At 43.3% G+C, this 12,823-nt stretch overlaps 1 protein-coding gene across 1 annotated transcript in view; it reads left to right on the top strand.

Annotated features, from left to right (window-relative positions):
* Ptpn21 (protein tyrosine phosphatase non-receptor type 21) overlaps positions 1 to 12,823 on the top strand; it is a 61,238-nt gene that overhangs the window by 4,179 nt on the left and 44,236 nt on the right.

Genomic DNA, 12,823 nt, shown 5'->3' with positions numbered 1-12,823 from the left:
ATTGACACCGTGTGTCTTTTTAATGGGTTGGAATCCTGTGCCTCCCATAGAGGCTGTGGAGAAGCTCATGCTGCCAGAAGGTTGAATGTTGGTTCCCTCACCAACTAGTTCTATAGCCTTAGGCAAGTTATTTGATATCTCTGAGCCTCAGTTCCTCCATCAGAATCATGAGTCTGCCAGTGGCGCCCGTTCCCACAGTGGCTGTGGTTTAAAGCACATGTAAAACTTAAGTACTAGTTGTCTGTTACAGTAATCATAGGAATTTGTGCTCTGGGAAACGCCTAATCTACTGAGTAGGAAGTTGTGGAGTCCTCACATATCCCCACAAGGTCCTAAATTTAAGTTCTGCTGTAAGGACTGTAAAAGAACTCTAAACTTGGGACCATCCCAGTGTTTGGCTGCTTGAACCATGGATAAGCAAAAGAAGAAACCGGGTCTTAAATGACCCATGTTGTATCTGGAAATCCCACATAGATATTGTAGTTCATAAAAAAAAAAAAAAGTCAGGAATAGATAAACTTTGTTCTAGGAAAAATCAGTTGATCACTTAGTTTTGAAAACCTGTAAGCACCAGCCGTGTACAGAGGTACCAGTAGCTTGCCCCAGTGTTGAGACCAGTGAGAAGGCAGGCGTGAATGCTTGTTCTGGTGGGGGGGGAGGGGCAGGGAAGGTGCAGCAGAGGGCAAGTTCCTTAGGGAAAGTAAAATCTGAGCTGTGACCTGAATGCTAGGCAAGGGGTCCGATCAGGCTGCAAATCACTGTTCCTATAAAAGTAACAAAGGCATTTTGTTGTGGTTGAAAGATTTCAACTCCCCTGGATAGGAATGGGGAAGATAACAGGCTTTTTAAAGCAAGGTGTGTTTTTGCCTCAGTCCTCTTGAGAATGAGTAAATAGTGGTTCACATGCAGAGAGCAGCCACCTACCTGCCTTTGTCCGAGGATGGAGAGATGATGGCTGAAAGCTGGAGGTGACCAACCAAACAACTGCCAGGGAAGAGTTAGCCAGAGTCGTAGTTGGTCCTCTGGTTATCAGTAGATTGTGGGGACTGTAATTAAGAGAGGAAATATGAAAGAGCTGCGTTCAGTTCGAGACCTAAGTACTAGGTTGGAGGTGCCAGTTGGAATCACTCGGTATGGATTGGAGATGTTGAACAGAGAGGTGGATATGCTTTGTGGAGGGCCAGGCAAGAGATCCAGGCTGAAGGAGAGAGGCTTGAGAATCTCAGTCCAGCTAGGTGGATGGAAGCCAGCTGAGAGGCAAGGCTGTCCCGGGGGCATGGGAGGAGGTAGCACATGCTCTGTGTTGACAGAAGACAGGAGAAAGCTTTGGAAGGGAATTGGTAGATCCGCCCAAGGAGGAAAAAGGGAAAACAGTCTGGGAGAGTGGGCCTCAGTGACTGTCCTGCTTAATTGCATTTATTTGGTCATCTTTGTATTTCATTCATGACTGCTCCCTGCGCTTCCAATTTCCAATTTGGCTTTTTTCCCCCTATAAAGTTCATCCAGATACACCAGATCTGCCTACACCCTCAGAGAGTTAGCTTCTTAAGGACTATGGTGTATTTATTTTTGTAACTAGAGCATAAAGCGTGCTCAATACATTCAGGAAGAATTGGGCTCACCACCATTGCTTTCCTTCTGTTAGTCAAGAAGCCCAGGGTTGGAGACAAATCTTTAAAAGAGCAGCAGCACCCTAGGGAGTTGGCCATCTTTTGTTAGAGGCTCTAGCTCAGGAGTTAAACAGCATTATTCTACTATGGGCATGCCCTCAACCCAAGATTTCTTTCTTCTTTTTTAACAAATTTGTGTGTTGTTACTATTATTATTATTATTATTGAGAGAAGGTCTCATGTAGCTCAGGCTGGCCTGAAACTCATTGTGAATTGCTTATCCTCCTGCCTCACCTCCGGAGTGCTGGGGTTAGAGGAATGTGCCACCATGAATGGCCTCTGAGGCCAGTTTTTTTTTTTTTTTAACAGAAGCCCAGAGCACACCGAGAGAACAGGCCTAATTCTTAAGGGAATGTCTTGTCCTTGGAAAGATCATCTACTGCTTCGGCTTTTACCAACAGTCACGGTTAGCAAGTTTAGCAAACTTTCTCTTGGAAAGCTCCAGAAGGCCTGCTCTGTAATGTGTAAACAGATGTCTTGGTCACCAGGCCTGCCCCTTCCAAATGCCTGTTCAGAAATAATCTGAGTGGGTAACACCTGTTCCCCGATTGTGTACATTCAGCATGTGTGAGAGTTAAACAAGAACTGTCAGTGTGCTGGCATCTCTCACTAGCCTCCCACCAAGCAAACCGAGACCTATCGGTGTACATCCGGTGAAGAGTTTTGCTGTTGTCAAGTATAAGCTGCAGGAAAAAAAATGAACTCCTTTTGCTTACTGAAATACTGTTTTGCTTCCATAAGGCAGTGAGTGATAAGGACTTCAACAATAATGCCATCCGATGCTAGAGCCAGGGATTTTAGCATATATTAGTATTTTACTCAGGACACTGGGGCGGAAAGATCTCAAATGCAAGTCTGAGGCCACCCCGAGCTACATAGGGACCCTGTTTCAAGAAATCAACCAAAGAGACAATAATATAGCAAACCCCAATAATCACACCCCCAAATAAGGAAGGATTCCCCAGTTCACGCAGGGTGATATGTAAAAACAGGGCAGTTCAGTAACCTATGAGACATGGAACTGACAAGGGCCCCAGTTTTTGTGCTCTAAGAGCCAGGCCATGATCCACCTCCAGCCCCAGAGGAGGCCACATGGGAGGCGGAGCCTCTGAAAGAGCTATTGCCTTGAAAACGATACTTTTCCGAGGGGGAATCCCCCTGCCTCCAGAACCGGGTGGCTTCTTTTGAGTGGGGAAAGTCCCTCCCCTTGGACCTGTGTGGCAGTGGGCTCTGCTCAGTTGGCCTCTTCAGAGACCAGTCTGCAGTCCCGTCACATTGGATACCAGTTCTTGTCACTCCCTGAATATGAAATTACATCTACCAGTTTTTCAAATTGAGAATTGGTGGTGGTTTAAAAATTTAATGTTAAAGCCAAGCAGTGGTGGCACATACTTTTAATCTCAGCACTCAGGAGCCAGGTGGCTTTCTGTGAGTTCAAGGCCAGTCTGGTGTACAAAGTGAGTTCCAGGACAGCCAGGGCTACACAGAGAAATTCTGTCTGAAACACACACACACACACACACACACACACACACACACACAACACACACAAACACACACACACAACAAAGAAACAACAAATAAAAACAAACAAATAACCCCCAAACAAAACAAAACAAAACAACAACAAAAAGCCAAACAAAAAACCAGAAAAATAATTTGATATTAAAGTGTGACATTGAGCATCATCATTGTTATCTTGAGACAGGTCTCACTGTATAGCTCAGGTTGGCCTGGGATTCCAGGTGTGAGCCACCGTGCCCACCTTTTATTTTTATTTGTGGTGCCCGAGCTGTGCTTAAGTGACCCGTGTCGCAGTGACTGGCTGACTTCTCTTGGGATGAGTTCTTTTCCCTTGTTAATAACAGGGAGAGTGCACGTGTATAGAATATTCTCGCAGCAGGCACTGTAGTCCTCTGCTTGCACATTTCTGAAATATTGAAATGGTAGCCTGCCATCACAACTGAACCACTGTTTCCACACAAGCTGGTAAAGTCCCCTGTGCAGTGTCCTTGCCCATCGCCTGACAGCAGAGCCTTAGAACGCTGGAGTCGCTCTTTTCTTACGTTAGGCTCAGCCCAAACCCTAGGCTGTGAAGTTTTGGATCTAGTTTATATTACTTTCTTCAGAGTATGTATGCCTTTTAGAAAAATTCTTATTTAACAATATTCATCTCATCTTTTTCATGCTACAGTGGATTGGATTTTAGTTAGGTTAATTGCAAACCTATTTCTTGTATATCTTGTCTTGATTTTGGGGTCCTTATGTGACTTAATTTAATTTGCATTTGCTTTTCAAAGTTTTTGAATCCCCAATTAGGATACAGGGAAGTTGTGAAATCCCAAAGAGGGATTTCAGCTTTATAACCTAAATCTTACAGGACAATTTTTTTCCTCAATTGTTTTTGAAGGGGGAGTGTGTGTATGTGTGTGTGTGTGTGTGTGTGTGTGTGTGTGTGTGTGTGTGTGTTCACATTCACTTTAGCATGTGATCCTGTGTGTAGATGCTTTAGGGAGAATATTCTTTAATTAGTCCATGTGTGCATAACTGACACTTTTGAAGTTGAGTTAAATGCTAAGCAGCCTCTAGAATTTATCTTCAAAGCATTTTTTTGAAGATGGATAATGCAAACAAAATTTTACCTTTCACATATTACGTCCTGGCTTTGGGCATTTGCTTACATGGTTGTGGTTTATTATAGATCTTTAAGAAATGAGTTTTAAATAGCGTTTAGTGTGTCAAAGACATCAACATTTTCAGTGTTAGCATGTAAACTCCATTGGAACAGGGTTACTGTTCCTCATGTATTTCTGGTGTCTAGAAGAGTGCCTGCCACGATTGTATTGCGCATAGTTCCTGAATAAATATCCATTTACTTTAAACCATTAAAAGATTGTTGTTTTAAACCTAGAATGATAAGTATGATGCAGTTCATTTGTTCAGCCTTGCTCTGTTCTGTGATTTCACTTCCCGGAGAGAGTGGAACATTTCCAAAGCTTTGTACATGGATACAAAAACACTATTTTTTTCTTTTTCTCCCTTCCCTTTCTTTTCTTTCTTTTTTTTGGGGGGGGTAAGGTGGGTGTTGGTTTCGACACAGTGTTTCTCTGTGTAGCCCTGGCTGTCCTGGATCTCGCTCTGTAGACCAGGCTGGCCTCAAACCCAGAGATCCGCCTGCCTCTGCCTCCTGAGCGCTGGGATTAAAGGTGTGCGCCACCACGCCCAGCTCCTTTTCTTTTTTCTTTGCTTCTCCTTTTCTGTTCTCTTTCCTTCCCTCTATCCTCCCTCCTTCTCTTCTCTACCCCGTTTCTTTCCTGCACGTTTGCGCTCTCTGTGTTTTTTTGTTTTTGTTTTTGTTTTTGCAGGGTTTTGGTATGGAGCTCAGGCTTGTCTCAAACTTGCCATCTTCCTGCCTCAGCCTCTGAAGTAGCCGGATCTCGTGGATGGGCCACTGTGCCCAACTTACTATTTATTTATTTAAAAAGATTGCTTTGGGTTTATGTTATTTTATGCATGTGCATATTTTGCCTGCATGTATGTATGTGCACCACATGTGTGTCTGGAGCCCGTGGAGGTCAGGAGAGGCGTTGGATCCCTTGGCACTGGAGGTACTGACGGTTGTGAACCACCATGCAGGTGCTGGAAATCTAACCGCAGTTCGCTGCAAGAGACGCAAGTGCTCTATACCAGTGAACCATCTCTCTCTCTATTATTTTTTTATTGGTGATGCCAATGAGTTTATTGGACTTGTTTATAAAGTGTAGGTGAAAGGTCGCTTACAGGAGCATGGGTGACCCCGAAAAGAGCTGCATGACACAGGGTTTACTCCACTCTCACTCTGGGGGTTCTTCTGGAAACGTGGGATCACTCTAGTTCTTCCGTGTCAGGCAGGGTGAGCTTCCGCACTGATCTAGGAAGTGTTCTTGGCTCGGGGTGTCCCATTTGAAATCAGCCTGTCAGGTATTCCAGATAGTCGCTGGCCTTGTCTCCACCCGAATCTGGAATTTCATGTGCATTTCTCTCTTCCTGCCTGATTTCATTTGGACTCTAAAAATAACCAAAACCTAAGAAAAAGTGCAACACATGCAAATATTTTGGGATGAGTAGTCACAAGTTGAATTCGGGTTCGTATTTGTACAGTAGGTAAGATTGTGATACAAAAAAAGGTAAGTGTTTGACTGAGGCTAGGCGACCTTTCTGGAGGGACTGGAATTTTAGATTGACCTTTTACCTGAACAGTTTTCCAAACTCCAAAGGTCAATCACTGTGTCCTGGTGCATGTGTGGAGGTCAGGGGACAACTTACAGGAGTTGGTTCTCTCTGCCACTTAGGTTCTAGGGCTCAAATTCAGGCCATCAGTGTTGGTGGGCAAACTTCCTTCCTGGCTAACTTGCCAGTCTCATTCTATTACTTTTCTCTTGATAATGAAGGTGCTTTGGGGCTTGATAACATAAATATCATAAATAAATAAGGAGTCATACGAATAAGCATGGGTATATGTATGCATTCTAAAATACGTAATATAGAATCATATAAGTTATTATTGAATTCAGAGACCTATTTACTTAAATGATAGAGTATTATGTAACTTTAGCTAAATGTTTAATAAACTTAAGGGCTGATAGGTGTAGCTCAATTTGTCTGACGTACACAAGGCCCCAGGTTCAGCCCCTTGCAAGGCATAACACTGAATATGGTGGCACACATGTGTGATCCCAGCCCTGGAGAGGTGGAAGCAAGTAGATCAGAAGTTCAAGTTCGTCTTGGACTACCTAGCAAGCTGAACGCACTGCAGCCTAGGATACTTGAGGACCTGTCTCAAAGGCCCCCAAACAACCAAAGGGCTAATCATAGAAAAGATGTGTGCTCCAGTGTTGGGATTTTCAGGTGAGAGTCAACCAAAGCGACTTGAACATGTTTGCTCACCAGGGAGCCCTGTGATTTGAGTGCCTGAGGTTGGTGGGGGGGCTCTCACTCAGTTCTGTCACTGTCCCTGAAATGTATCTCACTGTGTATCCCAGACTGCCCTTCACCCCTCAAGTCTCCTCTCTGAGCCTCCTGACCTTCAGTTTTAAAACTTGACACAAAATATTGGTACCTGTTTTGGGAGTATAGTGAGAGTGTCTCCACACGTGTACCTAATTTGTAAAGATCAAGTCAAGACACTTAGCCTTTTCATGTCCTCATTTCTGTGTGTTGTGAACCTTCAGATCCTCGTTTGGTTATTTTGACAGTTGTTGATGGTTGTAGGCTGTCCTGACTGTGACTGTCTATAGACCAACAGGACTCCTTTCTCCTACCTGGGTTTCCATACTCCAGTCTCTTTCCGTACGTCACTATGTGACCCAGACACAAAGTGCCTCTCAGTATAGTCTTCTTTCCCGCTAAAAATGCTCTTTCTTCTGTGGCTTTCCTCCATAGGGCTCAGGAAGGCCATTGTCTATTATTATTATTATTATTATTATTATTATTATTATTATTATTATTAGCCACTACTTACTTACTTATTTATTGGAGTGGGTTTTTGTTTTTAGATTTATTTAGTTCAATTTTGTGTGTCCAGGTGTTTTGCCTGCATGCTTATCTATGCATCACTTGTGTGAGGTGCCTGTGGGGGGTCAGATGAGGGCATTGGATTCTTTAGAACTGGAGTTATAGACAGTTGTGAGCCACCATGTGGGTGCTGGGAATAGAATCCAGGTCCTCTCGAAGAGCATCCAGTACTCTTAACCCCTGCGCCCATCTCTCCAGATGCTTTTTTGTTGGAGTTTTGAGATAAGGTCTCTGTAGCCAGGCTTGCCTCGAATACATCCACGCTAGCCTCCAACTCAGTGATACTTTGCCAGCTTCATTTCCTCGATGGGGCAACTCACTGTTGAGGTCAAAGCTCCCAGAGGACAGAGAGGGAGGTTATGAATGAGAATTCCTTCATTGTGCCATGGGTTGTAGATCAGTGTTTGTCTTCTCCACCAGAGATCACCTTTGTGCCCATCTGGACAGTGAGCATGTGACAAGTCTTCAGTGTCTGAACTGGTGACTCACACTTCCTTTAAACATTGATTGCGTTCCTGGGCCGTTTATTTATTGAGCCCTCTGCTTCATTCTTCTTGTCAGATATGCAGCCTGCCTCAGTGGGACATTTCCTCTTCTTTCTCAAGATTTATTTATTTCCATGTGCTTTGGTGTCTTGCCTGCGCGTATGTCTGTGTGAGGGTGTCAGATCCCCTGGAACTAGAGTCACAGACAGCTGTGGGGGTGCTGGGAATTGAACTCGGATCCTCTGGAAGAGCAGCTCGTGCTCTCAACCCCAGAGCTATCTCTCCAGCCTAACATTTTCTTTTCTAGTAACAAGGACTCATTATTTTCTTACAGTGTCCTGGGTTTGCAGATACTTTTCCTATTCTGATCTTCAAGCAGCTTGTACACTGGCATGCTAATTTGATTGCCTATCGTAGTTAACCTCTCTCTCCGGTTTCTGTTGTCACTTCTCTCTCCGGTTTCTGTTGTCACTTTGGTGTTGGGGATTAGACACGTCCTTGAGCGTACAAGGCCAGTACTGTATCTCTGAGCTTCTTCCTGGCTTGCTTATTTATTTATTTTAAATTTTTACATAAGGTCTTACTCTGTAGCCCAGGATGGCCTAGAACTCACCTAGGCTAGCCTCCAATGTAGGGTGCTTTGCCTACTACAGCTGGGATTACAGACTCTGAGCTCTTTAGTTTGTTTAAGCTTTATTTCTTTATTTGTGTGTGTGTGTGTGTGTGTGTGTGTGTGTGTGTGTGTTGATTCTCTCCTTCTGCCATGTGTTTCCTGGGCATCGAACTCAGGAGGTCATCAGGCTTGGCAGTAAGTGTCTCTATTTACCTGCCGAGCCATCTCCAAGGCCCAGTGTTTTGAAACAAGAGTTCACTTGGACTCTAGGCTAGCCTAGAACTCCAGATCCTTCTGCCTCAGGCTCAGGAAGGCTGGGATGGATGTCATACCTAACCCTCGTTTATCTTTTAATGAACTAGTAAACTATCCAGAGGCTATTGAAATTTATGCTGAAAATGCTAATTTCACTAGAAGAAACTGTGTCACGTGTCCTAAAGAGCAATTAGAATGTAAGTTATAAATAATTCATCAAGGGTTTGTGCCACTGTCTCTGCATTACCCAGATGGGATTCCCTGGAAGGTGTGCATTGCAGTATTGAAGTTTAGATGTAGGCAGAGTAGTTATTTTGAACAATAAGCAGCTAAGACAGTATGTTACAATATGTTACAGTACGGTAGCATCACACTGGATGGTGAAAGCCTCCTGGCTTTATTTGTGCTTTCTTTTCTGTTCCTCCCTCCTTTCTTTGTAGCCCAGGTTGGTCTTGAACTTGCTATCCCCTGCCTCAGCCTTCTGAGTGCTGGTTTTATAGATGTGCATTGAAATGTTTGATACATTTTTTTTATGACTCTAAGAGCAGCTTGCCTTGGCTCATTTACATACTATTTAGCTTGATCTCAATATTAAGTGCATTTTCAACAACTCGGACTTTGTACCCCTACATTTAGCTACAGTCGGAGGCAACAAGGTGGGCTTGGGTTTGCATCCCTAAAAGGTAGCTTTTTAGGGGCACTGGCAGTCTGCGAGCTGTGTCTGGTGCTTTACCTGTGCTCACTGGAGCCCGTTATTGACTTCCTGTTTTCTCTGCTGTCTGACTGATGAGGAACCAAAACAGTGCTCCTGAGACATTTGTTGGGAGACAACTTTTTTTTTTTTTTAATTAGTGTTGAGCTAGTTTTCTTTAAGTCTCTTCCAGTTTCTTTTTCATCTTGTAAATGTATTGACTGTAATAATATACTAAGGGGAAATGGGGCAGAAAAGATGACTGGAGAATTATCATTAGGACAGTTTGGAGCTACACTGAGAATTAAAATACCTACTAAACATCTCTCTTCTTGCCAGGCTTGATGCACATTATTTAGAAAATCACTTTAATTCTCCTTTGCCCCTACTTTGTATCCATAGAGATTATCTCAACACTTATGTGTTTGACTTGTCTGTGCTTTTACTGCTAGCACACCTCTTGAGGTGAATTTATGTTAGGTTCGTATGATAACAGCAGAAAAAAGGGATCACTTTTGTTTACGCTTCTTTGTTTTGAGTGGGTTTGTACATGCAGCAGCTTGCTGCCAAGGCCAGACAACTTGTGGGAGTGGGTTCTCTCCTTCCACTGTGTGGATTGAACTGAGGTTGCGAGGCTTTGCAGAAAGTGCCTTTACTTGCTAAGCCTTGCCAGCTCTGTTCGTTTGCTTGTTGAGACAGGGTCTCATGTAGCCTAGGCTGTCCTTGAACTTATGGTGTAGCAGAAAATAGCCTTGAAATCTTGATCCTCCTGTCTGTACCTCCCAGGTACTGGTATGGTGGGTGCGGGCCAGCATGCCTAACATGAAGCATGTGTAATAGTGAGGAATATTATCTGTGGGTAGCAGAGATGGCTCTGTGGTTAAGAGCGCTCTGCACTACAGAGGACTAGAGTTCGGTGCAACGCCTGTAACTGTAGTTCCAGAGGATCCTTCCAGGACATCTAGTACCTTCGTCTGGCTTTTTTGGCACCAGGCATGTACGTAGTATACGTATATATGCACAGGCAAATATCCATGCACATAAAATAAAATACAAAAATGAGTCGTGAGGAAAACATAGGTGTTTGAGTTAAGCCGATACACAGACCCAAAGGGGCTCGAATTTATAAGACTTAAAAACAAAACCAAAAAACCCATAGCCCGTCTTTTGGGATGAGATATAAGAAGCTTCAGTCCTGTGGTAGAGCAACCTGGTTAAATGGTCAGAGAATGAGAGGCTCTGGTTTGCCCTCAGTGTTGTGAGGTCTAACCAAGATGGCTTTCTGCAGAGTAGCACGCAGAATAAACTTGCCTTTGTAGCGCCACTTTGTACTTACCTTGGTTACCGCTCTTATCTTCGGGGAATAAAATGTTTCTATATGTTAAAAATTCCATTAATCCTTGTTCACTCTTTAGAAGCATGTTGGCATTTTAGTCCTAAAATCAAATGTCCTCCTAAGGTGCATTTTTTTTATTAATTAAATTTATTCATTTATTTTACATCTTAACTGCAGTTTCCCCTCCCTCTTCTACCATTCCCTTCCCCCACCTCTCCTCTGCCCCGCCCCCAATCCATTCCTCCTCTGTTTCTGTTCAGAAAGGGGCAGGCCTCCCATGGGTGTCAACAAAGCTTGGCCTATCAAGTGATGATAGGACTAAGCTCCTCCCCTTATATTGGTAATGCAGCCCAGTAGGAGGAATAGGTGCCTTCTAGCGTGCGCTCCAGCCAGTGCCTCATCTATGTTGATGCTTTGTCTTCAGCCCCAGGACACAGGCTTGGGAGAACGGACTCTGCTCTCTGGTTCAGTGCTGTATGCTTGCACCCAGGCTAGCACTGGACACTTGGAGGTGATCAGTTAATGTGAGCTGAAGAAGTAAATGAATTGAGGACGTCTAAGAAATATAGATAGCCTTGTTATATTTTTATAGGTAATTGAGTGGTGTCAGGAATCAGACCACATAACCTGTTACATGACACGGCAGTGTTTTACTACTTAGCTACACCAAGAGTTTTTTTTTTTTTTTATTGTTTTCTTTTTTAGTGCAGGCAAGGTCTTTACCTAGGAGCTAAATCCTCAGTCCCAAGAATATAGTTTTAAAATTATCTTGTTTATAGTGGTCATATGCTTCCTAGTATCTGATTGGGATTGTAAGTGGGAAAAATGAGAGTAGTTTGTTCAAGTAGACAGTGGTCCTGTTCACTCCTTAGACTTCCTTTTAATAAATCTCCAAATCTTACTTATCATTTCATGATACGCTGAAATGTTAAAGCTACAGTTGAAGGAACTTGGACATTCAAAGAGTTACTTGGACTTCAGTTTGATGAAATTGAGTATAATTTTATTTGTTATATTCCTGAGTCTTCATTTATATGTGCTACTGTTCTGATATTGTATATTACCATATTGCCTATAAAATAAAGAGTATGCAGTGTGATTAAAGTGAGAAGAAAATGGAGAAGAACTAAACAGAAAGGGGAGGGGTTGACTGTGCTGAGGCAATGTGACCACCGCCATCTGCTAGAAGGGAGAGGTTCCATACTTTATTATTTATGGCAGACTCAGTGTGGAGGTCAGCTCAGTGCTAGAAGCAGCTTCGAGCTTTCTAACCACCTTTGTTAGGTGATCTCTGCTTGGGATAGACTTTATCTTGGGCTGTCGCCTCTCATCTCTGTCCTGATGAAAGACTTCTAATTTCAGCAGGGGAAGAAAGGCACCAGGATAAAATTATATTTGCAATTTTGCATGGGATTCACTTTTATTAAACGTAATGCATTAGTGGCTTTAAAAACCCTCCAGCTAATTTGTATATCCCTCTGGTCTATTTTAAAAATAGCACAGTCAAAAAGAGTCTCAAAATAATTAGACAAGAAATGACCTGGGAATTAGGAAGAGGGTTGTGTTCTGTTAGGATTTGGACCTGCCTAGCAGCTGGCCTCTGTTCACTGAGTGAGGCAGCCATATTGGCAGAAAAGAAACGAAGCTCTATTTAATTTTGGTTTTGCTCTAGTTACACAGCGGGCAGCTATCTACAGACTTAGGAGAGCAGTAGTGAGAATTTCTTTTTTTTTTGGTTTTTCGAGACAGGGTTTCTCTGTGTAGCTTTGTGCCTTTCCTGGGACTCACTTGGTAGTCCAGGCTGGCCTCGAACTCACAGAGATCCGCCTGCCTCTGCCTCCCGAGTGCTGGGATTAAAGGCGTGCACCACCACCGCCCGGCAAGAATTTCTAAATAGCTATGAAGAAATCATCAAATATTTCTGAAGGTGTGTGTGTGTGTTTTAACAAACTAGGAAAGAAAAAGATAATGTAAATATCTGACACTGAAAAAGCTTCGTAGAAATCTAGTTAACAGTCACTGTAAATAAATTTATGTAAGGATTCCAGAAACTTCAGTGTTTGAGAGGCACCTGTTAGATGCCTTTTCCACAAGAGCAGACAGAAAGAGTCACCAGGAAGAGTTTCTTATCAAGGCTCTTATCAAGAAAGTTCTGGAAGGTGGGTACAAGGAATGTGCAAGACCTGAAGGGAAAGCCAGTGATTGAGGGCGGTTACAAGG

This window comes from Peromyscus leucopus, chromosome 14, assembly GCF_004664715.2.
Source record: "Peromyscus leucopus breed LL Stock chromosome 14, UCI_PerLeu_2.1, whole genome shotgun sequence".
NCBI lineage: Eukaryota > Metazoa > Chordata > Mammalia > Rodentia > Cricetidae > Peromyscus > Peromyscus leucopus.
Note: the sequence above shows the minus strand (reverse complement) of the source record. Positions and strands in the feature narration are given on the sequence as shown.